General features: G+C 48.3%; 1 pseudogene; it reads left to right on the top strand.

Annotated features, from left to right (window-relative positions):
- The window catches only part of LOC147981949 (putative F-box protein At3g49980), a 43,030-nt pseudogene extending 17,695 nt beyond the window's left edge, over positions 1–25,335 (top strand).
- The last annotated feature ends 1,960 nt before the right edge of the window (positions 25,336–27,295 follow it).

Raw genomic sequence — 27,295 nt, forward strand, 5'->3', positions numbered from 1 at the left:
TGCTGACGGAACTCATCCCCGAAGCTTTGCTGGATCGGAGCTCGGGGAGCGTCATCGAGCTGTACGTGTGCTAAGAAATCGGAGGCGCCGGAGTAACGGTGCTTGGATCGGTCGGATTGGGAAGACGTACGACTACTTCCTCTATGTTGCGTCAACGCTTCCGCTTTGGTCTACGAGGGTACGTAGACAACACTCTCCCCTCTCGTTGCTATGCATCACCATGATCTTGCATGTGCGTAGGAAATTTTTTGAAATTACTACGTTCCCCAACAGGATCTACATGTGAAGCAGAGTACATAGCTGCTTCGGAAGCAACAAACGAAGGAGTCTGGATGAAGGAGTTCATATCCGATCTAGGTGTCATACCTAGTGCATCGGGTCCAATGAAAATCTTTTGTGACAATACTGGTGCAATTGCCTTGGCAAAGGAATCCAGATTTCACAAGAGAACCAAGCACATCAAGAGACGCTTCAATTCCATCCGGGATCTAGTCCAGGTGGGAGACATAGAGATTTGCAAGATACATATGGAGCTGAATGTAGCAGACCCGTTGACTAAGCCTCTTCCACGAGCAAAACATGATCACCACCAAAGCTCCATTGGTGTTAGAATCATTACTGTGTAATCTAGATTATTGACTCTAGTGCAAGTGGGAGACTGAAGGAAATATGCCCTAGAGGCAATAATAAAGTTATTATTTATTTCCTTATATCATGATAAAAGTTTATTATTCATGCTAAAATTGTATTAACCGGAAACATAATACATGTGTGAATACATAGACAAACAGAGTGTCACTAGTATGCCTCTACTTGACTAGCTCGTTAATCAAAGATGGTTATGTTTCCTAACCATTGACAAAGAGTTGTCATTTGATTAACGGGATCACATCATTAGTTGAATGATCTGATTGACATGACCCATTCCATTAGCTTAGCATCCGATCGTTTAGTATGTTGCTGTTGCTTTCTTCATGACTTATACATGTTCCTATGACTATGAGATTATGTAACTCCCGTGTGCCGGAGGAACACTTTGTGCGCTACCAAACGTCACAACGTAACTGGGTGATTATAAAGGTGCTCCACAGGTGTCTCCAAAGGTACATGTTGGGTTGACGTATTTCGAGATTAGGATTTGTCACTCCGATTGTCGGAGAGGTATCTCTGGGCCCTCTCGGTAATGCACATCACTTAAGCCTTGCAAGCATTGCAACCAATGAGTTAATTGCGAGATGATGTATTACAGAACGAGTAAAGAGACTTGACGGTAACGAGATTGAACTAGGTATTGGATACCGACGATCGAATCTCGGGCAAGTAACATACCGATGACAAAGGGAACAACGTATGTTGTTATGCGGTCTGACCGATAAAGATCTTCGTAGAATATGTAGGAACCAATATGGGCATCTTGGTCCCGCTATTGGTTATTGACCGGAGATTTGTCTCAGTCATGTCTACATTGTTCTCGAACCGTAGGGTCCGCACGCTTAACGTTACGATGACAGTTATTATGAGTTTATGCCTTTTGATGTACCGAAGTTAGTTCGGAGTCCCGGATGTGATCACGGACATGACGAGGAGTCTCGAAATGGTCGAGACATAAAGATTGATATATTGGACGGCTATATTCGGACACCGGAAGTGTTCCGGGTGATTTCGGAGAAAACCGGAAAGCCGGAGGCACTACTAGGAAAAGGCCTACTAATGGCGCACCTAATTTGGCCATTAATGGCGCATTAGTGGTGCGCCATTAGTAGCACGCCATTAGTATATTTTACTAATGGCGCATGTGACGCCCCCGATTTGACCGTACACTAATCATACACGCAAACGTGTACGATCAAGATCAGGGACTGACGGGAAGATATCACAACACAACTCTACAAATAAAATAAGTCATACAAGCATCATATTACAAGCCAGGGGCCTCGAGGGATCGAATACAAGAGCTCGATCATAGACGAGTCAGCGGAAGCAACAAAATCTGAGTACAGACATAAGTTAAACAAGTTTGCCTTAAGAAGGCTAGCACAAACTGGGATACAGATCGAAAGAGGCGCAGGCCTCCTGCCTGGGATCCTCCTAACTACTCCTGGTCGTCATCAGCGGGCATCACGTAGTAGTAGGCACCTCCGGTGTAGTAGGAGTCGTCGTCGACGGTGGCGTCTGGATCCTGGGCTCCAACATCTGGTTGCGACAACCAGGAAGAAGGAAAGGGGGAAAGGAGGGAGAAAGCAACCGTGAGTACTCATCCAAAGTACTCGCAAGCAAGGAGCTACACTACATATATATGCATTGGTATCAACTGGAATAAGGCTATCATAGGTGGACTGAACTGCAGAATGCCGGAATAAGAGGGGGATAGCTAGTCCTTTCGATGACTACGCTTCTGGCAGCCTCCGTCTTGCAGCATGTAGAAGAGAGTAGACTGAAGTCCTCCAAGTAGCATCGCATAGCATAATCCTAACCGATGATCCTCCCCTCGTCGCCCTGTGAGAAAGCGATCACTGGTTGTATCTGGCACTTGGAAGGGTGTGTTTTATTAAGTATCCAGTTCTAGTTGTCATAAGGTCAAGGTACAACTCCAAGTCGTCCTGTTACCAAAGATCACGGCTATTCGAATAGATTAACTTCCTTGCAGGGGTGCACCACATTCCCCAACACGCTTGATCCCATTTGGCCGGACACACTTTCCTGGGTCATGCCCGGCCTCGGAAGATCAACACGTCGCAGCCCCACCTAGACCAACAGAGCGGTCAGCACGCCGGTCTAAACCTAAGCGCCCAGGGGTCTGGGCCCATCGCCCTTAGCACACCTGCATGTTGCGAATGCGGCCGAAAGCAGACCTAGCCTAGTGGCCTTCCAGTCCAATCCGGCGCGCGCCAGTCAGTCGCTGACGTCACGAAGGCTTCGGCTGATACCACGACGCCGGGATACCCATAACTACTCCCGCGTAGATGGTTAGTGCGTATAGACCAAATGGCCAGACTCAGATCAAATACCCAGATCTCGTTAAGCATGTTAAGTATCCGCGAACGCCGACCAGGGCCAGGCCCACCTCTCTCCTAGGTGGTCGGAACCTGCCCTGCCGCTCCGCCTCAAAACTCCACTTGCGGGTGCTCCTCAAGCCGACCCGTCTTTAGTCACCACATGCATCATGTATAAAGTATATAGTATATACCTGTGATCAACTCCCGAGTGATCACGGCCCGATAGTATAGCATGGCAGACGGACAAGGATGTAGGGCCACTGATGATAAACTAGCATCCTATACTAAGCATTAGGATTGCAGGTAAAGGTAACAACAGTAGTAGCAAGGACAGGCTATGCATCAGTATAGGATTAACGGGAAGCAGTAACATGCTACGCTACTCTAATGCAAGCAGTATAGAGAAGAGTAGGCGATATCTGGTGATCAAAGGGGGGGCTTGCCTGGTTGCTCTGGCAAGAGAGAGGGGTCGTCAACTCCGTAGTCGTACTGGGTAGCAGCGGCGTCGGTCTCGGTGTCTAGCGGAAGAAGAGGGGGGAAGAAACAATAAATATAATGCAAACAGATGCATAACGATGCATGACAAGGCAAGTAACAGCGCTAGGGGTGCCCTAACGCGGTATTAGGTGATACCGGTGAAGGGGGATAACATCCGGGAAAGTATCCCCGGTGTTTCGCATTTTCGGACAGATGAACCGGAGGTGAAATGTTGCAGGTTCACTATGCTAGGGACACGTGGCGGACGAACGGGCTGCGTATCCGAATTCGTCTCGTCGTTCTGAGCAACTTTCATGTACAAAGTTTTTCCATCCGAGCTACGGTTTATTTTATATTAATTTTAAAAGATTTAAATCATTTTTAGGATTTATTTATTTAATTTAATCAACATTATCCAGAATAGTGTCTGCTGACGTCATCATGACGTCAGCATGACGTCAGTAGTTGACTTGGTCAACCTGACAGGTGGGTCCCGATCGTCATACTCTGTTTTAATTAACTAACAGTTAATTAGGTTAATTAGTGATTAGGTTAATCTAATTATAATTATTAAGTTAATTAACTCTTTGATTAATTAAATAATTAATATTTTAATTATTTTAATTATTTATTTATCTATTATCTCTTTTTTTTAAATCTTCTTTTTTTTGCTAAAAACGTTCTGGTCGTGGGCCCCCCCTGTCATAGGCACAGGGGGCCTTAACGGGTTTTGGGCGCTGGGGCGACGGCTGTCGCCCGAACGGGCGCTGGGCGTGCTGGCGCCCGACTCGGAGGGGGGGGGCGAGCAGGCGCAGCTGCGGCGCGGGAGCCGGCAGCAAGCAAGGGGCGGCGCCGGCGCGGCCTGGCACAGCGGAGCCGAGGCGGGAGGCGAGGTGACAGGAGGGGCGCGGCGTGACGGGGCAGAGGCGGCGCGGGGCAGGCTGCAGGGGAGGAGGCGCGCGCCGGGGCGAAGCCGTGGTGGGCAGCGGCAACAGCGCTGTGGTGCGGCGTGTGCGCGATGCGGCGAGGAGCGGCGGGGCTGCTGCGGTGGCCGCGCGGGCGCGCGCGGGCGCCAGCGAGGTGCGGGCGTGCCGGAGCGCAGACGGCGCGGGCACGGCGCGATGAGCGAGCGAGGGGGGAGAGAGGAGGTGCGCGGAGGCCGTGGCCTCACCGGAGAGTGTAGGGACGGGGCAGCGGGCTCAAGCTCGAGGAGGGTGACGGGACGACGTGCGGCGGGGCGATGAGGTCCGGCGACGTAGAGGAGGAGGACGGCGAGGTCTGGCAATGGGCAGCGGCGGGACGGCGCGCGTCCACGGCGTCCGGCGAGGAGGGGGTGAGGACGGGCGACGGGGCGGCGGTGGTCGGGATCCGGGGGGGTCAAGCGCCGGTGGGGGGGGGGGGAGGCAGCGACGGTCGACGGGTGTTGGGGGCCGGCCCGATCCGATCTGGATCGGGTGAGAGGGAGTGACGAGGGAGTGGGGGAAGTGGTGGGTTACGGTTAGGGTTTCACTGGGGGTGGGGGGGATAAGGGGAGGGAGTGGCCGGCTGGGCCTTTGCCCAGTTGGGCCGGTGGCCGAATGGGCCGGCCTGTTGGGTCGGCTGGCCCGGGGGGGTGCTTTCTTTCCTTTTTGTTGTTGTTGTTTTGTCCTTTTTCGTATTTTCTTTCTTTTATTTATTTTCTCTTGTGTTTCAATTCAGTATAAAATATTTATGCATTTTATAAAACTGGGTCTCCCACACCACAATTATCTATGTAATATTTAGTACAAACCGAACATTTTTATTTCAATGTTTGAAAACTTTTATTATTTACCAAAGTTTGAATTTGAATTTTGGTCCGGTTTTGATCTAACGATCGATTAGCAACAGTAACGTAGGTAACGTGGCTCCATTAGCGTGGGATTACTGTAGCTTAACTACCCGGGCGTTACAAATCTCCTCCACTACAAGAAATCTCGTCCCGAGATTTAGGAGGTAGAAGGAAACAACACGGGGTATTCTTCACGCAGGCGATCCTCGCGTTCCCAAGTGGCTTCGTCTTCAGAGTGATTCAACCACTGTACTTTGAGGAATTTGATCGCCTTCTGACGTGTGCGGCGTTCAGCTTGGTCAAGAATGCGGACCGGATGCTCTTTATAAGAGAGGTCCTGTTGCAATTCGAGCACTTCATGATCCACCGCTCGGATTGGATCCTTGAAGCAACGGCGGAGTTGTGACACATGGAACACATCGTGAACCTGAGAAAGGTTCGGCAGAAGCTCCAGTTGATATGCCACCTTTCCACGCCTTTCGAGAATAGTGAAGGGACCGATATAGCGAGGAGCTAGCTTGCCCTTGATCCCGAAGCGGTGAGCACCCTTCATTGGGGTAACTCGAAGATAAGCCTTTTCGCCAGGTTGATAGACCATGTCTTGGTGATGACGGTCATACTGACTTTTCTGACGTGACTGAGCAGTCTTGAGATTCTCGCGAATAATGCGAACTTGTTCTTCGACCTGTTGGATAATATCCGGACCGAAGAGTGGGCGTTCCCCAGTTTCTGACCAGTTCAGAGGGGTTCGACACTTTCGTCCATAAAGCACTTCGAAGGGGGACATCTTCAGACTAGCTTGATAGCTATTATTATAAGAGAACTCGGCATATGGAAGAGATTCCTCCCATTTCTTGCCGAATGAGATTACACAAGCTCGAAGCATGTCTTCGAGAACTTGGTTGACACGTTCAACCTGTCCTTGCGACTGAGGATGGAACGCAGTACTGAACGACAGATGAGTCCCCATAGCTTCTTGGAAACTCGCCCAAAATCTTGAAGTGAATAAGCTGCCACGGTCTGAACTGATAACCAGTGGAATTCCGTGAAGTGAAACAATTCTGGACATGTAGAGAGTAGCAAGCTGACTAGCAGTGATTGTCTCTTTGACCGCCAGAAAATGGGCAACTTTGGAAAGCCGGTCAATGACGACAAGAATAGCATCATTACCTTTCTGCGATTTGGGAAATCCAGTGACGAAGTCCATTTCAACATGGTCCCATTTCCATTCAGGAATAGAGATAGGTTGCAGAGTTCCAGCAGGCCTTTGATGCTCTGCTTTGATTCGGCGACAAACATCACACTCAGCAACATAACGAGCAATGTCCTGCTTCATATTAGACCACCAGAATCTTTGACGAATATCCTGGTACATCTTTGTACTACCAGGATGGATGGACAGAGGCGTATCATGGGCTTCTTGCATAACCCTTTTAGTCTTATCCAGGTTTTTCTTCGAACATGGTACCACTAGGCGGCCTTTGAAATACAAGGCGCCATCGTCGGCGATCGTGAAGAATGAGGGCTTTCTTTTTTTTAGGTCGCGCTTAATCTCGAGGACTTCATCGTCACATTTCTGTATCCATTTGATGGTGTCCACAAGATCTGGTTTCGCAACCAGGGTATTGAGAGAACCCTTGGAAACAACATGGAGGTTCCGTTTGGGGAAATCTTCGGGAGGGGGAGGGAGTGATCCCGGAGGAACAATATGGAGGTTCAGCCTTCTAAATTCTTCGGTAAGCGAGGGCTGAACTTTGTGGACCTATAGGTGGTTGCAGTAAGACTTGCGGCTTAAGGCATCAGCCATTACATTAGCCTTGCCGGGGGTATAGGATATACCCACGTCAAAGTCTGCAACAGTCTCCATCCATCTTTGCTGGTGTAGGTTCAAATCTGGCTGAGTAAACAGATACTTCAGACTTTGATGGTCGATGAAGATCTCGCAACGATTACCGAGAAGGTAATGCCGCCACTGCTTCAGTGCATGAATGACAGCAGCAAGCTCGAGGTCGTGAACTGGGTAGTTTTCTTCGTGAGGGCGCAGTTGACGAGAGGCATAAGCAATCACTCTGCGCTCTTGCATTAGGACACAGCCTAATCCTTGACGGGAAGCGTCGCAGTAAATGACGAAGTCCTTCTTAGTATCAGGTGGAGCAAGTACGGGGGCAGAAGTCAACTTGTCTTTGAGCGCCTGGAAACTTTCCTGACACTTGTCTGTCCAGTCGAACTTGACACCCTTATGCAACAAATTAGTCAGAGGCCTGGCAATCTTGGAGAAGTTCTCGATGAATCGACGGCAATAGCTGGCGAGACCGAGAAAACTTCGGACTTGCTTGACATTCTTCGGAGGAGTCCAATCGAGAATAGCCTGAACTCGTTCAGGGTTGACGGCAATACCATCCTTGGAGATGACATGCCCAAGATAGGTTACTTCGGGGAGCCAGAATTCACACTTGGAATACTTAGCATACAGTTGATGCTCTCGAAGTTTTTCTAACACTAGACGAAGATGTTCAGCATGTTCCTCCTTGTTCTTGGAAAATACGAGGATATCGTCCAAATAAACCACGACGAACTTGTCGAGGTAATCCATGAATATATAGTTCATCAGACGAGAGAAGGTGGCTGGAGCATTCGTTAAGCCGAATGACATGACGGTGTACTCGTATGATCCATACCGTGTCACGAAGGCGGTTTTTGGGATGTCCTCTTCACGAACACGGATCTGGTGGTAACCCAACCTCAAGTCGAGTTTGGAGAACACTGATGAGCCAGCCAGTTGATCCTGTTTCTGGTTGCATTCCCTAGCACGGTGCCCTGGTTGTCCACACCTGAAGCACAAACCATTCTCGGGAGTAGGAACAGGAGCTTGGGGTGGTGGAGCTGGAAGCCTTGGCTGCCTAGTTGGAGCCGTAGGCAGACGAGGTGCAGCATAGGACTGCCTTGGGGCAGGTGCACTTGGCTGGTACATGCTGTTGGGAATCCATATCTTGCGCTTCTGCGAGGACGGGTCCGAAGATGAGCCTGTGTCATGGCTGCGCTTGTGAGAGCTCTGGTATTCCTGCAGACCAGTTTCGACATTGATGGCTTTGTTCACCAGAGTGGCGAAATCAGCAAAATCATGCACTAGAAGTGCGAGTTTGATGTCAGCTTGAAGGCCATCCCGGAACTTCTCCTGTCTGCGTGCATCAGTTGCAATGTCCTCTTCAGCATAGCGGGACAAGTCCAGAAACTCCCGCTGATAAGCTTCCACAGTTTTGTTGCCTTGGGTGAGGTTGCGGAACTCACGCTTCTTCCGGTCCATAACTCCCTGAGGGATGAAGCGAGCACGGAAGGCAGCTTGGAAGTCTGGCCAGGTGATGATTGTTCCAGCTGGCAGAGTACGCCTGTGGCTGTCCCACCATTGAGCTGCGGGTCCCTTCAGGAAGAAGGAAGCAAAGGTGACATAGCTGGCAGGGGCTACATCAGCAGACTCCATCTCATAGGTGATGTCTCGGAGCCAGTCATCAGCATCCAGAGGCTGAGTTGAGCTGCGGTACACAGTTGGGTTCAGGCACATGAAATCCTGCAGAGTTACTGGGGTTGGCTGCTGGTTCATATTGGGGCGAGGAAACTGAGCCATAATATTCTCCATGAACTGACGATTCAGCTCAAACTTTTGCATCATCCCAGCCATGTACTCAGGTGGTGGTGGGGCGTTGCCACCACGACCACGACCACCTGGTCTAACCATCCTGCTAATATTTAACAGGGGTAGTTCAGCATTGAGGAATTGTAAAAACAAGAATCATTCATGATGAAACATGCACAACGAACGTAGCATGACAGATACTACATAGTAGTCGGCATATCTTACAAAAGAGATCAGCATAGAGTTCGTTACACGGAGTTCGGTACATAGGCTAAGACATCATAGGCGGCACACAGGCTCGCGGCGAATGCAGCTAACACTAATAAGCAAGTCTACGTCAGTCCCATGCGGTACTGCGGAGGTAGGTGTAGCCCGACAGCTGGTAGTGACGCGAAGGGAAGACCTCCACGCGAGTAGCCTGGGGTCCGCGGATACTCTGGTGTGGAACCCGATGCACAGGTGGCAGGAGAGGACCAAGTGCAGGAGAGTAGCCTCCCACATCTGGCCAGTCGACGCCCTGGGGCATCACGGTCCTGGCAGGGTAGACCGCAGAACACGACAGATCACCAGATCGGACAGAGGGGTGTAACAGCGTCAGAGCACGATACAGGTACTGACGGGTGGTGTACAACTCGTGGCGAAGAGCTCGGTTAGCTCTATCCAGCCCATCAGCATGCAGAACCAGGTTCTGATGGTATAAGGGCTCTCGGGTGACAGTGGAGTAGGTAGCAGTGTAGTATCCCTCCGCACCAACATCAGATGCGATAGCAATGTGCCTGAAGGGGGAGGTGTCCAACTCCTGATACTCTCCACGAAGACGTGTCAGAGCAGCATAAGCAGCATCATGGACCGCCATATCGATAGTCACTCCAACACCATGAGCAGTGTGCAGCACGGTAGTGGAGTCATACTCTCGAGAGTAGAGGTGGACGATGGCACGGTACTGCTCCTGGTTGAAGTCCTGGTACTCCTCATAGACGGTGTACTCAGGGTGCCAGCGATAACCCAGATAGGTCATCATCTCAACCAACACAGCAGGTGATCCTGAGGCACCAATGGCCGTCGTGTGGCGCACGACCTGCCTCGTGGGTTCCATCTGAAAACAAAGATGTTTTCACAGGAGTCAAATGACAATGTGGATAATGTTCAAATACTACTCTAAAGAACAACTAGGGCTTATCCAACTTTGGGGTGAATGTTGTAACGGGATCCTAGTGTCAGAGTTAGTAAATTCGTTAAACCCGAGTAGAAGAGAGTTCAGAGTCCCAGAGTAAAGGTCGAGGAGTAAAAGATCCTAGTACCACCCGATGGCGACGTGGGCCCGTAAGGCACACAGCCAAGTTAGTAAAAGTTTTTGCAATGTCTAGACTCGACTTCGGCCAAGGAGTGTGGAAGGGGGGTTCCTACAGGCAGTTGGCTCTGATACCAACTTGTGACGCCCCCGATTTGACCGTACACTAATCATACATGCAAACGTGTACGATCAAGATCAGGGACTCACGGGAAGATATCACAACACAACTCTACAAATAAAATAAGTCATACAAGCATCATATTACAAGCCAGGGGCCTCGAGGGCTCGAATACAAGAGCTCGATCATAGACGAGTCAGCGGAAGCAACAAAATCTGAGTACAGACATAAGTTAAACAAGTTTTCCTTAAGAAGGCTAGCACAAACTGGGATACAGATCGAAAGAGGCGCAGGCCTCCTGCCTGGGATCCTCCTAACTACTCCTGGTCGTCGTCAGCGGGCATCACGTAGTAGTAGGCACCTCCGGTGTAGTAGGAGTCGTCGTCGACGGTGGCGTCTGGATCCTGGGCTCCAACATCTGGTTGCGACAACCAGGAAGAAGGAAAGGGGGAAAGGAGGGAGAAAGCAACCGTGAGTACTCATCCAAAGTACTCGCAAGCAAGGAGCTACACTACATATGTATGCATTGGTATCAACTGGAATAAGGCTATCATAGGTGGACTGAACTGCAGAATGCCGGAATAAGAGGGGGATAGCTAGTCATTTCGATGACTACGCTTCTGGCAGCCTCCGTCTTGCAGCATGTAGAAGAGAGTAGACTGAAGTCCTCCAAGTAGCATCGCATAGCATAATCCTAACCGATGATCCTCCCCTCGTCGCCCTGTGAGAAAGCGATCACCGATTGTATCTGGCACTTGGAAGGGTGTGTTTTATTAAGTATCCAGTTCTAGTTGTCATAAGGTCAAGGTACAACTCCAAGTCGTCCTGTTACCAAAGATCACGGCTATTCGAATAGATTAACTGCCCTGCAGGGGTGCACCACATTCCCCAACACGCTTGATCCCATTTGGCCGGACACACTTTCCTGGGTCATGCCCGGCCTTGGAAGATCAACACGTCGCAACCCCACCTAGACCAACAGAGAGGTCAGCACGCCGGTCTAAACCTAAGCGCCCAGGGGTCTGGGCCCATCGCCCTTAGCACACCTGCACGTTGCGAACGCGGCCGAAAGCAGACCTAGCCTAGTGGCCTTCCAGTCCAATCCGGCGCGCGCCACTCAGTCGCTGACGTCACGAAGGCTTCGGCTGATACCACGACGCCGGGATACCCATAACTACTCCCGCGTAGATGGTTAGTGCGTATAGACCAAATGGTCAGACTCAGATCAAATACCCAGATCTCGTTAAGCGTGTTAAGTATCCGCGAACGCCGACCAGGGCCAGGCCCACCTCTCTCCTAGGTGGTCGGAACCTGCCCTGCCGCTCCGCCTCAAAACTCCACTCGCGGGTGCTCCTCAAGCCGACCCGTCTTTAGTCACCACATGCATCATGTATAAAGTATATAGTATATACCCGTGATCAACTCCCAAGTGATCACGGCCCGATAGTATAGCATGGCAGACGGACAAGGATGTAGGGCCACTGATGATAAACTAGCATCCTATACTAAGCATTAGGATTGCAGGTAAAGGTAACAACAGTAGTAGCAAGGACAGGCTATGCATCAGTATAGGATTAACGGGAAGCAGTAACATGCTACGCTACTCTAATGCAAGTAGTATAGAGAAGAGTAGGCGATATCTGGTGATCAAAGGGGGGGCTTGCCTGGTTGCTCTGGCAAGAGAGAGGGGTCGTCAACTCCGTAGTCGTACTGGGTAGCAGCGGCGTCGGTCTCGGTGTCTAGAGGAAGAAGAGGGGGGAAGAAACAATAAATATAATGCAAACAGATGCATAACGATGCATGACAAGGCAAGTAACGGTGCTAGGGGTGCCCTAACGCGGTATTAGGTGATACCGGTGAAGGGGGATAACATCCGGGAAAGTATCCCCGGTGTTTCGCGTTTTCGGACAGATGAACCGGAGGTGAAATGTTGCAGGTTCACTATGCTAGGGACACGTGGCGGATGAACGGGCTGCGTATCCGAATTCGTCTCGTCGTTCTGAGCAACTTTCATGTACAAAGTTTTTCCATCCGAGCTACGGTTTATTTTATATTAATTTTAAAAGATTTAAATCATTTTTAGGATTTATTTATTTAATTTAATCAACATTATCCAGAATAGTGTCTGCTGACGTCATCATGACGTCAGCATGACGTCAGTAGTTGACTTGGTCAACCTGACAGGTGGGTCCCGATCGTCATACTCTGTTTTAATTAACTAACAGTTAATTAGGTTAATTAGTGATTAGGTTAATCTAATTATAATTATTAAGTTAATTAACTCTTTGATTAATTAAATAATTAATATTTTAATTATTTTTAATTATTTATTTATCTATTATCTCTTTTTTTAAATCTTCTTTTTTTTTGCTAAAAACGTTCTGGTCGTGGGGCCCCCTGTCATAGGCACAGGGGGCCTTAACGGGTTTTGGGCGCTGGGGCGACGGCTGTCGCCCGAACGGGCGCTGGGCGTGCTGGCGCCCGACTCGGAGGGGGGGCGAGCAGGCGCAGCTGCGGGGCGGGAGCCGGCAGCAAGCAACGGGCGGCGCCGGCGCGGCCTGGCACAGCGGAGCCGAGGCGGGAGGCGAGGTGACAGGAGGGGCGCGGCGTGACGGGGCAGAGGCGGCGCGGTTCAGGCGACGGCGCGGGGCAGGCAGCAGGGGAGGAGGCGCGCGCCGGGGCGAAGCCGTGGTGGGCAGCGGCAACAGCGCTGCGGTGCGGCGTGTGCGCGATGCGGCGAGGAGCGGCGGGGCTGCTGCGGTGGCGGCGCGGGCGCGCGCTGGCGCCGGCGAGGCGCGGGCGTGCCGGAGCGCAGACGGCGCGGGCACGACACGATGAGCGAGCGAGGGGGGGAGAGAGGAGGTGCGCGGAGGCCGTGGCCTAACCGGAGAGTGTAGGGACGGGGCAGCGGGCTCAAGCTCGAGGAGGGTGACGGGGACGACGTGCGGCGGGGCGATGAGGTCCGGCGACGTAGAGGAGGAGGACGGCGAGGTCTGGCGATGGGCAGCGGCGGGACGGCGCGCGTCCACGGCGTCCGGCGAGGAGGGGGTGAGGACGAGCGACGGGGCGGCGGTGGTCGGGATCCGGGGGGTCAAGCGCCGGTGGGGGGGGGGAGGCCGCGACGGTCGACGGGTGTTGGGGGCCGGCCCGATCCGATCTTGATCGGGTGAGAGGGAGTGACGAGGGAGTGGGGGAAGTGGTGGGTTACGGTTAAGGTTTCGCTGGGGGTGGGGGGGATAAGGGGAGGGAGTGGCCGGCTGGGCCTTTGCCCAGTTGGGCCGGTGGCCGAATGGGCCGGCCAGTTGGGTCGGCTGGCCCGGGGGGGTGCTTGCTTTCCTTTTTTTTGTTGTTTTGTCCTTTTTCGTATTTTCTTTCTTTTATTTATTTTCTCTTGTGTTTCAATTCAGTTTAAAATATTTATGCATTTTATAAAACTGGGTCTCCCACACCACAATTATCTATGTAATATTTAGTACAAGCCGAACATTTTTATTTCAATGTTTGAAAACTTTTATTATTTACCAAAGTTTGAATTTGAATTTTGGTCCGGTTTTGATCTAACGATCGATTAGCAACAGTAACGTAGGTAACGTGGCTCCATTAGCGTGGGATTACTGTAGCTTAACTACCCAGGCGTTACAGCGCACCACTGGTGCGCCATTAGTATCTGGCCTGCATCCTTCATACAATGGAGTAACCGCGTCTAACTCAAGTTGATCCATCTTGGCTTTCTCTCGGGCGGCAGCTCTTGCGTTATCCGTCTGCTTGAGAAGCAGCTCTTGAATATGAGGGTCCTGCACCCAGCCCATCGATGGTCCAGCTGTTGGGTTTCGTAGTAATTTCAAAATTTTCCTACGCACACGCAAGATCATGTGATGCATAGCAACGAGAGGGGAGAGTGTTGTCTACGTACCCACGCAGACCGACTGCGGAAGCGTTGACGCAACATAGAGGAAGTAGTCGTACGTCTTCACGATCCAACCGATCAAGCACCGAAACTACGGCACCTCCGTGTTCGAGCACACGTTCAGCTCGATGACGATCCCCGGACTCCGATCCAGCAAAGTGTCAGGGAAGAGTTCCGTCAGCACGACGGCGTGGTGACGATCTTGATGTACTACAGCAGCAGGGCTTCGCCTAAACTCCGCTACAGTATTATCGAGGACTATGGTGGCTGGGGGCACCGCACACGGCTGAGGAATAGATCACGTGGATCAACTTGTGTGTTTCTGGGTGCCTCTGCCTCAGTATATAAAGGAGCCAAGGGGGAGGGGGGCGCCGGCCAGGAGGCGGGCGCAGGAGGAGTCCTACTCCTTCCGGGAGTAGGACTCCCCCCCAATCCTAGTTGGACTAGGATTCCCCGAGGGGGAAAGAGGGAAAGGGGCGGGCCACCTTCTCCTAGTCCTAATAGGACTAGGGGAGGGGGGAGGTGCACAGCCACCTTGGGCTGCCCCTTTCTCCTTTCCACTAAAGCCCATTAAGGCCCATATGGCTCCCGGGGGGTTCCGGTAACCTCCCGGTACTCCGGTAAAATCCCGATTTCACCCGGAACACTTCCGATAGCCAAACATAGGCTTCCAATATATCAATATTTACGTCTCGACCATTTCGAGACTCCTCGTCATGTCCATGATCACATCCGGGACTCCGAACAACCTTCGGTACATCAAAATGCATAAACTTATAATATAACTGTCATCGTAACCTTAAGCGTGCGGACCCTACGGGTTCGAGAACAATGTAGACATGACCGAGACACGTCTCCGGTCAATAACCAATAGCGGGACCTGGATGCCCATATTGGCTCCTACATATTCTACAAAGATCTTTATCGGTCAGACCGCATAACAACATACGTTGTTCCCTTTGTCATCGGTATGTTACTTGCCCGAGATTCGATCGTCGGTATCCAATACCTAGTTCAATCTCGTTACCGGCAAGTCTCTTTACTCGTTCCGTAATACATCATCCCGCAACTAACTCATTTAGTTGCAATGCTTGCAAGGCTTAAGTGATGTGCATTACCGAGAGGGCCCAGAGATACCTCTCCGACAATCGAAGTGACAAAACCTAATCTCGAAATACGCCAACCCAACATGTACCTTTGCAGACACCTGTAGTACTCCTTTATAATCACCCAGTTACGTTGTGAGTTTGGTAGTACCCAAAGTGTTCCTCCGGTAAACGGGAGTTGCATAATCTCATAGTTATAGGAACATGTATAAGTCATGAAGAAAGCAATAGCAACATACTAAACGATCGGGTGCTAAGCTAATGGAATGGGTCATGTCAATCAGATCATTCAACTAATGATGTGACCTCGTTAATCAAATAACAACTCTTTGTTCATGGTTAGGAAACATAACCATCTTTGATTAACGAGCTAGTCAAGTAGAGGCATACTAGTGACACTCTGTTTGTCTATGTATTCACACATGTATTATGTTTCCGGTTAATACAATTCTAGCATGAATAATAAACATTTATCATGAAATAAGGAAATAAATAATAACTTTATTATTGCCTCTAGGGCATATTTCCTTCAGTCTCCCACTTGCACTAGAGTCAATAATCTAGTTCACATCGCCATGTGATTTAACAACAATAGTTCTCATCACCATGTGATTAACACCCATAGTCCACATCGATATGTGACCAACACCCAAAGGGTTTACTAGAGTCAGCAATCTAGTTCACATCGCTGTGTGATTAACACCCAAAGAGTACTAAGGTGTGATCATGTTTTGCTTTGTGAGATAATTTTAGTCACCGGGTCTGTTATACTCAGATCCGTAAGTATTTTGCAAGTATTTATGTCAACAATGCTCTGCACGGAGCTACTCTAGCTAATTGCTCCTACTTTCAATATGTATCTAGATTGAGACTTAGATTCATCTAGATTAGTGTCAAAACTTGCATCGACGTAACCCTTTACGACGAACATTTTTGTCACGTCCATAATCGAGAAACATATCCTTATTTCACTAAGGATAATTCTGACCGCTGTCCAGTAATCTACTCCTAGATTACTATTGTACTCCCTTGCCAAATCAGTGCAGGGTATACAATAGATCTGGTACACAGCATGACATACTTTATAGAACCTATGGCCAAGGCATAGGGAATGACTTTCATTCTCTTTCTATCTTCTGCCGTGGTCGGGCTTTTGATTCCTACTCAACTTCACACCTTGTAATACAGGCAAGAACTCTTTCTTTGACTACTCCATTTTGAACTACTTCAAAATCTTGTCAAGGTATGTACTCGTTGAAAAAACTTATCAAGCGTCTTGATCTATCTCTATAGATCTTGAAGCTCAATATGTAAGCAGCTTTACCGAAGTCTTTCTTTGAAAAACTCCTTTCAAACACTCCTTTATGCTTTACAGAATAATTCTACATTATTTCCGATCAACAATATGTCATTCACATATACTTATCAGAAATGTTGTAGTGCTCCCACTCACTTTCTTGTAAATACAGGCTTCACCGCAAGTCTGTATAAAACTATATGCTTTGATCAACTTATCAAAGCGTATATTCCAACTCCCAGATTCTTGCACCAGTCCATAGATGGATCGCTAGAGCTTGCATACTTTGTTAGCACCTTTAGGATTGACAAAACCTTCTAGTTGTATCATATACAACTCTTCTTTAATAAATCTATTAAGGAATGCAGTTTTGTTTATCCATTTGCCAGATTTCATAAAATGCGGCAATTGCTAACATGATTCGGACAACTTAAGCATAGATACGAGTGAGAAACTCTCATCGTATTTAACACCTTGAACTTGTCGAAAACCTTTTGCGACAATTCTAGCTTTGTAGATAGTAACACTACTATCAGCGTCCGTCTTCCTCTTGAAGATCCATTTATTCTTAATTGCCTGCCGATCATCGGGCAAGTCAACCAAAGTCCATACTTTGTTCTCATACATGGATCCCATCTCAGATTTCATGGCCTCAAGCCATTTTGCGGAATCTGGGCTCACCATCGCTTTCTTCATAGTTCGTAGGTTCATCGTGATCTAGTAGCTTGACTTCCAGAACAGGATTACCGTACCACTCTGGCGCGGATCTTACTCTAGTTGATCTACGAGGTTCAGTAGTATCTTGTTCTGAAGTTTCATGATCATCATCATTAGCTTCCTCACTAACTGGTGTAGGTGTCACAGAAATAGTTTTCTGTGATGTACTACTTTCCAATAAGGGAGCAGGTACAGTTACCTCGTCAAGTTCTACTTTCCTCCCACTCACTTCTTTCGAGAGAAACTCCTTCTCCAGAAAGTTTCCGAATTTAGCAACAAAAATCTTGCCTTCGGATCTGTGATAGAAGGTGTATCCAATAGTTTCCTTTGGATATCCTATGAAGACGCACTTCTCCGATTTGAGTTTGAGCTTATCAGGATGAAACTTTTTCATATAAGCATCGCAACCCCAAACTTTAAGAAACGACAGCTTAGGTTTCTTGCCAAACCATAGTTCACATGGTGTCGTCTCAACGGATTTAGATGGTGCCCTATTTAACGTGAATGCAGCTGTCTCTAATGCATAACCCCAAAACGATAGTGGTAGATCGGTAAGAGACATCATAGATTGCTCTATATCCAACAAAGTATGGTTATGACGTTCGGACACACCATTATGCTGTGGTGTTCCATGTGGCATGAGTTTGTGAAACTATTCCACATTGTTTTAATTGAAGACCAAACTCGTAACTCAAATATTTGTCTCCGCGATCAGATCGTAGAAACTTTATTTTTCTTGTCACGATGATTTTCCACTTCACTCTGGAATTCTTTGAACTTTTCAAATGTTTCAGACTTATGTTTCATCAAGTAGATATACCCATATCTGCTCAAATCATCTGTGAAGTTCAGAAAATAACGATACTTGCCGTGAGCCTTAACACTCATCGGACCGGATACATCAGTATGTATTATTTCCAATAAGTCAGTTGCTCGCTCCGGAGAACGGAGTCTTAGTCATCTTGCCCATGAGGCATGGTTCGCAAGCATCAAGTGATTCATAATCAAGTGATTCCAAAATCCCATCAGCATGGAGTTTCTTCATGCGTTTTACACCAATATGACCTAAACGGCAGTGCTACAAATAAGTTGCACTATCATTATTAACTTCGCATCTTTTGGTTTCAATATTATGAATATGTGTATCACTATGATCGAGATCCAATGAACTTGTTTCATTGGGTGTATGACCATCGAAGGTTTTATTCATGTAAACAGAACAACAATTATTCTCTGACTTTAATGAATAACCGTATTGCAATAAACATGATCAAATCATATTCATGCTCAACGCAAAAACCAAATAACACTTATTTAGGTTCAACACTAATCCCGAAAGTATAGGGGAGTGTGCGATGATGATCATATCAATCTTGGAACCACTTCCAACACACATCGTCACTTCACCCTTAACTAGTCTCTGTTTATTCTGCAACTCCCGTTTCGAGTTACTAATCTTAGCAACTGAACTAGTATCAAATACTGAGGGGTTGCTATAAACACTAGTAAAGTACACATCAATAACATGTATATCAAATATACTTATGTTCACTTTGCCATCCTTCTTATCTGCCAATCACTTGGGGTAGATCCGCTTCCAGTGACCAGTCCCTTTGCAGTAGAAACACTTAGTCTCAGGCTTAGGACCAGACTTGGGCTTCTTCACTTGAGCAGCAACTTGCTTGCTGTTCTTCTTGAAGTTCCCCTTCTTCCCTCTGCCCTTTTCTTGAAACTAGTGGTCTTGTCTACCATCAACACTTGATGTTTTTCTCGATTTCTACCTTCGTCAATTTCCGCATTGCGAAGAGCTTGGGAATCGTTTCCGTTATCCCTTGCATATCATAGTTCATCACGAAGTTCTACTAACTTGGTGATGGTGACTAGAGAATTCTGTCAATCACTATCTTATCTGGAAGATTAACTCCCACTTGATTCAAGCGATTGTTGTACTCAGACAATCTGGACACATGCTCACTAGTTGAGCGATTCTCCTCCATCTTTTAGCCATAGAACTTGTTGGAGATTTCATATCTCTCAACTCGGGTATTTGCTTGAAATATTAACTTCAATTCCTGGAACATCTCATATGGTCCATGACGTTCAAAACGTCTTTGAAGTCCCGATTCTAAGCCGTTAAGCATGGTGTACTAAACTATCAAGTAGTCATCATATGGAGCTAGCCAAACGTTCATAACGTCTGCATCTGCTTCTGCAATAGGTCTGTCACCTAGCGGTGCATCAAGGACATAATTCTTCTGTGCAGCAATGAGGATAAACCTCAGATCACGGATCCAATCCGCATCATTGCTACTAACATCTTTCAACACAATTTTTCTCTAGGAACATATCAAAACAAACATATGAAAGCAACAACGCAAGCTATTGATCTACAACATAGATTGCAAAATACTACCAGGACTAAGGTCATGATAAATTTAAGTTCAATTAATCATATTACTTAAGAACTCCCACTTAGATAGACATCCCTCTTATCTTCTAAGTGATTACGTGATCCATATCAACTAAACCATAACCGATCATCACGTGAGATGGAGTAGTTTTCAATGGTGAACATCACTATGTTGATCATATCTACTATATGATTCACGCTCGACCTTTCGGTCTCCGTGTTCCGAGGCCATATCTGCATATGCTAGGCTCGTCAAGTTTAACCTGAGTATTCTGCGTGTGCAAAACTGGCTTGCACCCGTTGTAGATGGACGTAGAGCTTATCACACCCGATCATCACGTGGTGTCTGGGCACGACGAACTTTGGCAACGGTGCATACTCAGGGAGAACACATCTTGATAATTTAGTGAGAGATCATCTTATAATGCTACCGTCAATCAAAGCAAGATAAGATGCATAAAAGGATAAACATCACATGCAATCAATATAAGTGATATGATATGGCCATCATCATCTTGTGCTTGTGATCTCCATCTCCGAAGCACCGTTATGATCACCATCGTCACCGGCGCGACACCTTGATCTCCATCGTAGCATCGTTGTCGTCTCGCCAATCTTATGCTTCCACGACTATCACTACCGCTTAGTAATAAAGTAAAGCATTACATCGCAATTTCATTGCATACAATAAAGCGACAACCATATGGCTCCTGCCAGTTGCCGATAACTCGGTTACAAAACATGATCATCTCATACAATAAAACTCAGCATCATGCCTTGACCATATCACATCACAACATGCCCTGCAAAAACAAGTTAGACGTCCTCTACTTTGTTGTTGCAAGTTTTACGTGGCTGCTACGGGCTTAAGTAAGAACCAATCTCACCTACGCATCAAAACCACAACGATAGTTTGTCAAATAGACTCCATTTTAACCTTCGCAAGGACCGGGCGTAGCCATACTTGGTTCAACTAAAGTTGGAGAGATAGTCGCCCGCAAGCCACCTGTGTGCAAATCACGTCGGGGGAACCGGTCTCGCGTAAGCGTACGCGTAAGGTTGGTCCGGGTCGTCTCGTCCAACAATACCGCCGAACCAAAGTATGACATGCTGGTAGGCAGTATGACTTATATCGCCCACAACTCACTTGTGTTCTTCTCGTGCATATAACATCAACATAAATAACCTAGGCTCTGATACCACTGTTGGGTTTCATAGTAATTTCAAAATTTTCCTACGCACACGCAAGATCATGTGATACATAGCAACGAGAGGGGAGAGTGTTGTCTACGTACCCACGCAGACCGACTACGGAAGCATTGACGCAACATAGAGGAAGTAGTCGTACGTCTTCACGATCCAACCGATCAAGCACCGAAACTACGGCACCTCCGTGTTCGAGCACACGTTCAGCTCGATGACGATCCCCGGACTCCGATCCAGCAAAGTGTCGGGGAATAGTTCCGTCAGCACGATGGCGTGGTGACGATCTTGATGTACTACAGCAGCAGGGCTTCGCCTAAACTCCGCTACAGTATTATCGAGGACTATGGTGGCTGGGGGCACCGCACACGGCTAAGGAATAGATCACGTGGATCAACTTGTGTGTTTCTGGGGTGCCTCGGCCTCAGTATATAAAGGAGCCAAGGGGGAGGGGGGCGCCGGCCAGGAGGAGGGCGCAGGAGGAGTCCTACTCCTTCCGGGAGTAGGACTCCCCCCCCAATCCTAGTTGGACTAGGATTCCCCGAGGGGGAAAGAGGGAGAGGGGGGCCGGTCACCTTCCCCTAGTCCTAATAGGACTAGGGGAGGGGGGAGGTGCGCAGCCACCTTGGGATGCCCCTTTCTCCTTTCCACTAAAGCCCATTAAGGCCCATATGGCTCCCGGGGGGTTCCGGTAACCTCCCGGTACTCCGGTAAAATCCCGATTTCACCCGGAACACTTCCGATATCCAAACATAGGCTTCCAATATATCAATATTTACGTCTCTACCATTTCGAGACTCCTCGTCATGTCCATGATCACATCCGGGACTCCGAACAACCTTCGGTACATCAAAATGCATAAACTTATAATATAACTGTCATCATAACCTTAAGCGTGCGGACCCTACGGGTTCGAGAACAATGTAGACATGACCGAGACACGTCTCCGGTCAATAACCAATAGCGGGACCTGGATGCCCATATTGTCTCCTACATATTCTACGAAGATCTTTATCGGTCAGACCGCATAAAAACATACGTTGTTCCCTTTGTCATCGGTATGTTACTTGCCTGAGATTCGATCGTCGGTATCCAATACCTAGTTCAATCTCGTTACCGGCAAGTCTCTTTACTCGTTCCTTAATACATCATCCCGCAACTAACTCATTTAGTTGCAATGCTTGCAAGGCTTAAGTGATGTGCATTACCGAGAGGGCCCAGAGATACCTCTCCGACAATCGAAGTGACAAAACCTAATCTCGAAATACGCCAACCCAACATGTACCTTTGGAGACACCTGTAGTACTCCTTTATAATCACCCAGTTACGTTGTGACGTTTGGTAGTACCCAAAGTGTTCCTCCGGTAAACGGGAGTTGCATAATCTCATAGTTATAGGAACATGTATAAGTCATGAAGAAAGCAATAGCAACATACTAAACGATCGGGTGCTAAGCTAATGGAATGGGTCATGTCAATCAGATCATTCAACTAATGATGTGACCTCGTTAATCAAATAACAACTCTTTGTTCATGGTTAGGAAACATAACCATCTTTGATTAACGAGCTAGTCAAGTAGAGGCATACTAGTGACACTCTGTTTGTCTATGTATTCACACATGTGTTATGTTTCCGGTTAATACAATTCTAGCATGAATAATAAACATTTATCACTAAATAAGGAAATAAATAATAACTTTATTATTGCCTCTAGGGCATATTTCCTTCACCAGCGTCGTTTGCTCCGCCAGCATCATCATCTTCATGATCATGCCCGTCGTCTGCTCCGGCATCTTCCTCATCATCATGTCCTGCATCTTCTACATGATGACTGTGTACAGCATCACCGTCGTGATCATCTCCTGGGGATTCTTCGTCTTCTCGCCCGCCCGAGCCGCGGTGGTTGTCTTGCTGCCCTTCCTCATTTCTTGCCCGGCCCCCATGGACGACTTCGTAGTCATCTTCATCACCTTGCCACCGATAGCCATCCATGAAACCACGCAAGAGCAGGTGGTCCCGCACCTGCCCGGATTCCGGATCCGCAATAAGGCTCTTCAGCTTGCATCTTCGACACGGACATCTTATCTCCTTCTCGTTCTTTTGAAGCATCTCAGCCTTCGCGGACCTCAAAAACCTATTCACGATGCCTTCGGTCATCATGCGGACCATGGTCGCCTGCGGGGTAGAGCAAAACGATATTTTAGAACCAAGAAAAAATTTGGCATGACTTTCCCTAAAAATAGGACCAAAAAGAATGCTTAATGCCAAAATTCTCGCCGAAACGGAAATGAATCAACATTCCGGCAAAATATTGGCAACTATCGCATTTCAAATACCGCTACACCTCCAAACACAAACACATATGCAACACCACAAACATATGCAACACCACGAACATACATAGATCTAGCTAGGCCATAAAAAGTGCATGTGCACATTGTTGTAGGGAGAACAACATAAATATAGCTTCCCCCTTACTTACCTATCAAAACAAGGTAATTTAACCACTTAAATTGAATGAATCTATGGTGGAAATGAGGTGAAAAAGAGGAGGCACCCGAGACAAGGAGGAGGTGGAGAGAATGAAGTGGGGAGAAAGTGAGTGTGGGTAGGAGAGGCTGTCCAAAATAGCTTGTTGCTGCCCACTTACTAATGGCGCACCAACTCTAAATGCGCCATTAGTAATCCAGGTTACTAATGGCGCACCTTCTGGTGGTGCGCCATTAGTAGTTTTGCAAAAAAAATACTAATGACGCACTGTCCCACAGTGCGCCATTACTAGTTTAAACTAGTAATGGCGCACGGTGGAACAGTACGCCATTAGTAGTTTTGCAAAAAAGGGAATAAAAAATATAATAAAAAACAACATTAGTGGCGCACTTTCCGGCAGGTGCGCCATTAATAGTTACAACTAGTAATGGCGCACTGTGTCTGGATGCGCCATTAGTATGTTTGGACAGGCGCACTAGTTAATTTTTTTTATACTAATGGCGCACCCTGGGCCAGGTGCGCCATTAGTAGTTTCAACTCTAATGGCGTATCAGAAGGTGGTGCGCCATTAGTATATACTAATGGCGCACCGCTTGTCTGGTGCCCCATTAGTGTCAATCCCATCTATAGCCCTTTTTCTAGTAGTGAGGGTTACCGGAACCCCCCGGGAGAAGTAATGGGCCATATGGGCCTTAGTGGAGAGAGAGAGGGGCAGCCAAAGGTGGGCCGCGCGCCTCCTCCCCCCTGGTCCGAATTGGACTAGGAGAGGGGGGCGGCGCCCCCCTTTCCCTCTCCCTCCCCACTTCTTTCCCCATCCTAGTAGGAGTCCTACTCCTACTAGGAGGAGGACTCCTCCTTGGCGCGCCATAGGGGCCGGCCGGCCTCCTCCTCTCTTGAACCTTTATATACGGAGGCAGGGGCACCCCAGAAACACACAAGTTGATCCACGTGATCATATTCTTAGCCGTGTGCGGCGCCCCCTGCCACCATAGTCCTCGATAATATTGTAGCGGTGCTTAGGCGAAGCCCTGCGACAGTAGTACATCAAGATCGTCACCACGCCGTTGTGCTGACGGAACTCTTCCCCGACACTTTGCTGGATCGGAGTCCGGGGATCGTCATCGAGCTGAACGTGTGCTAAAACTCGGAGGTGTCGTAGTTCGGTGCTTGATCGGTCGGGTCGTGAAGACGTACGACTACATCAACCGCGTTGTCATAACGCTTCCGCTATCGATCTACAAGGGTACATAGATCATACTCTCCCCTCTCGTTGCTATGCATCACCATGATCTTGCGTGTGCGTAGGAAAATTTTGAAATTATTACGTTCCCCAACAGTTGGCTCCCCATCCCGTCGCTCTTTGTCCCTTAAAATAGCTGCCCTAATTACTCGAATGCTGCAACACCTCTGCATCTGTACAGTGACCAGCACGAATCTTCATATAACTGGATGGGCGGGATTACAGGGTGCCGGGGCACCCGGGCGCCATCCCACCTTTCCGCAGATGACACTCTTCCCCTACGTGCACGAGAGGCCATTGATGATGAAGAACTGCACGTGTACACCATTGGAGGAGGCGAGGGCTGGAAAAGGCTGCATGTCGCTTTTCTCGGTGTATGGCCGGGCATACGGTGACCCTGTGTACAACCAAGGGTCAGTGTACTGGCCCACGCGTGGCCATGGAGTGCACGAGCACGGCGAGAAGCTCGTGCGCTTCGACCTTGCAACAGAGAAGATCACGTTGGAGGCGGCCAAACACCTGCGGCTGGAGCTCCCGAGGCTGTCGGAGACGGTGAAGTTCTGCAGGGCGGCGGACTTGACGTCTTGCATGATGACGTATGTGATGGAATTTTTGCCTATTTTGGGCCTAGCACAATAGCAATTTCAGAAATTCTTAGTAAATCCTAGAGGCCCACGCAGCCCATTTGTGCAAGGCAAGAGGTGGAACTAAAGTTTAGTCCCACATTGTTAGTTTAGAGGGAGTTGGACCTCTTTATAAGGGAGGTTCTTTCTCCACATGTATGAGCATGAGAACAAGAGGGACATCCACGCGTGCTCCTCCTCCGCCGCCCGCCTCGTCACGACGCGGTGCGACGCGGGTTGCGGGAATGTGCTGCCTCTTCGTTTCATCTCCCGTGATCCCTTCAGCTCCCGGCGCAGCCTCTCGCCTCCTTCTCGGGCTTGCGTCGTGCACCGCAGGTCGGGACAGTAGGCCTCCGAAACCGCACCTCTTTGAGTCTTGTACGGGAGAAGGGTGATAAGGTTTTTGGGGAGCGCTCTACGCGACTACTGGCTTCTTCATCACGGACTCTGACGACAACTTCCCCGAGGTCGACTACCTCAGCAACGACATGGCTAGAGAGGATGTCGACCCCAAGTCCAGTGCTTCTGCCGCTGCTGTCCCGTATGTGTTCTTCTTCTTTCTGTCAGATGTCCTGCCACAGTTTCTCGTACTAGTTCTTGCCCTACATGTGTTAGCTTCTACTCCATATATGCAACATGATCTAGTGTCTGTCCTAGATGTGTTCAGTTCAAGTTCATATATGTAGATGCTATTTACTTTCTCTCCGTCAGATTGCATGACTTGCTTTATCGCAGCTATATTAGTCATGCTTTATCTAATATTTCTGCTAATAAAATCATTTGGTAAATTTCTCATATTTCCAACAATCCAAAAACCTTATTATAGGCAATTTACCCCAAGTGGTTTTGCTGCTTCCATGAGACCTCCTATGTTTGAGGGTATCCACTATAAGAGGTGGCGCGTGAGAGCAGTCTTATGGTTTCAAACCATGAGTTGCTATGACGCCACTCTCGGCAAACCTGAAGGAGAGCTTGATGCTCAACAGGCACAACCTTTTCAAAAAATGGATACTCTGTTTAAGGCTGCTCTCTTCAGTATTCTTAGTGAGAACATAGTTGATACTTATGCGTCAATTGATAATGGAACAGATATGTGGGATGCACTCGAGGCCAAGTTTGGGGTCTCGGATGCTGGCACTGAGCTGTACATCATGGAGCAATTCTATGACTACAGGATGACTGAAGAGCGCTCCGTGGTTGAGCAAGCTCATGAGTTACAGTCATTTGCGAGAGAACTTGAGCACTTCAGTTGTATGCTACCGGACAAGTTTGTTGCCGGAGGTATCGTCACTAAGCTTCCTCCTTCATGGAGGAACTTTGCTACCTTGCTGAAGCATAAGAGGCAGGAGTTTTCCGTCCCGGATCTCATTGGCACTCTTGATGTGGAAGAAAAGGCGAGAGCAAAGGACACACGTGCTCGAGGTATTGAGGGAGGATCTAGTGCCAATGTGGTACAGAAGCAGAACTTCCAGCCCCACAAGTTCAAGAACAAGGGCAAGTTTGATTGAAAAGGAAAGTTTGATGGGAAGAACAAGGCTGTGCAACACACGAACTGCAAGAAGAAGAATGGCAAGAAGAAATGTGCTTGTCATGTGTGTGGGGATCCTGATCATTGGGCTCCTAGTTGCCCTAATCGCTATGACAAGCGTGACCCTGGGAAAGGCGGCAAGACTGCTAATGTTGTTATTGGAGACACTGACATGAAGGATGATGGGTATGGTATATTTCCCACTATTCTTTCAATATGTCATTCTCCTGATTGGTTGATTGACACGGGTGCTAATGTGCATGTATGCGGTGATATTTCCATGTTTTCGTCTTATCAGACCGCAGGGACTTCAACCGTGCTGATGGGCAACGGTTCAAGTGCTTCTGTTCGTGGTGTTGGCACGGTCGATCTGAAGTTTACTTCGGAGAAGATCGTGCGGCTGAAGAACGTGCATTATGTCCCCTCCGTTAATAAAAATCTTGTTAGC

The sequence above is a fragment of the Triticum urartu genome, chromosome 3A (assembly GCF_056163025.1).
Source record: "Triticum urartu cultivar PI428250 chromosome 3A, HENAU_Tu73, whole genome shotgun sequence".
Classification (NCBI taxonomy): domain Eukaryota; kingdom Viridiplantae; phylum Streptophyta; class Magnoliopsida; order Poales; family Poaceae; genus Triticum; species Triticum urartu.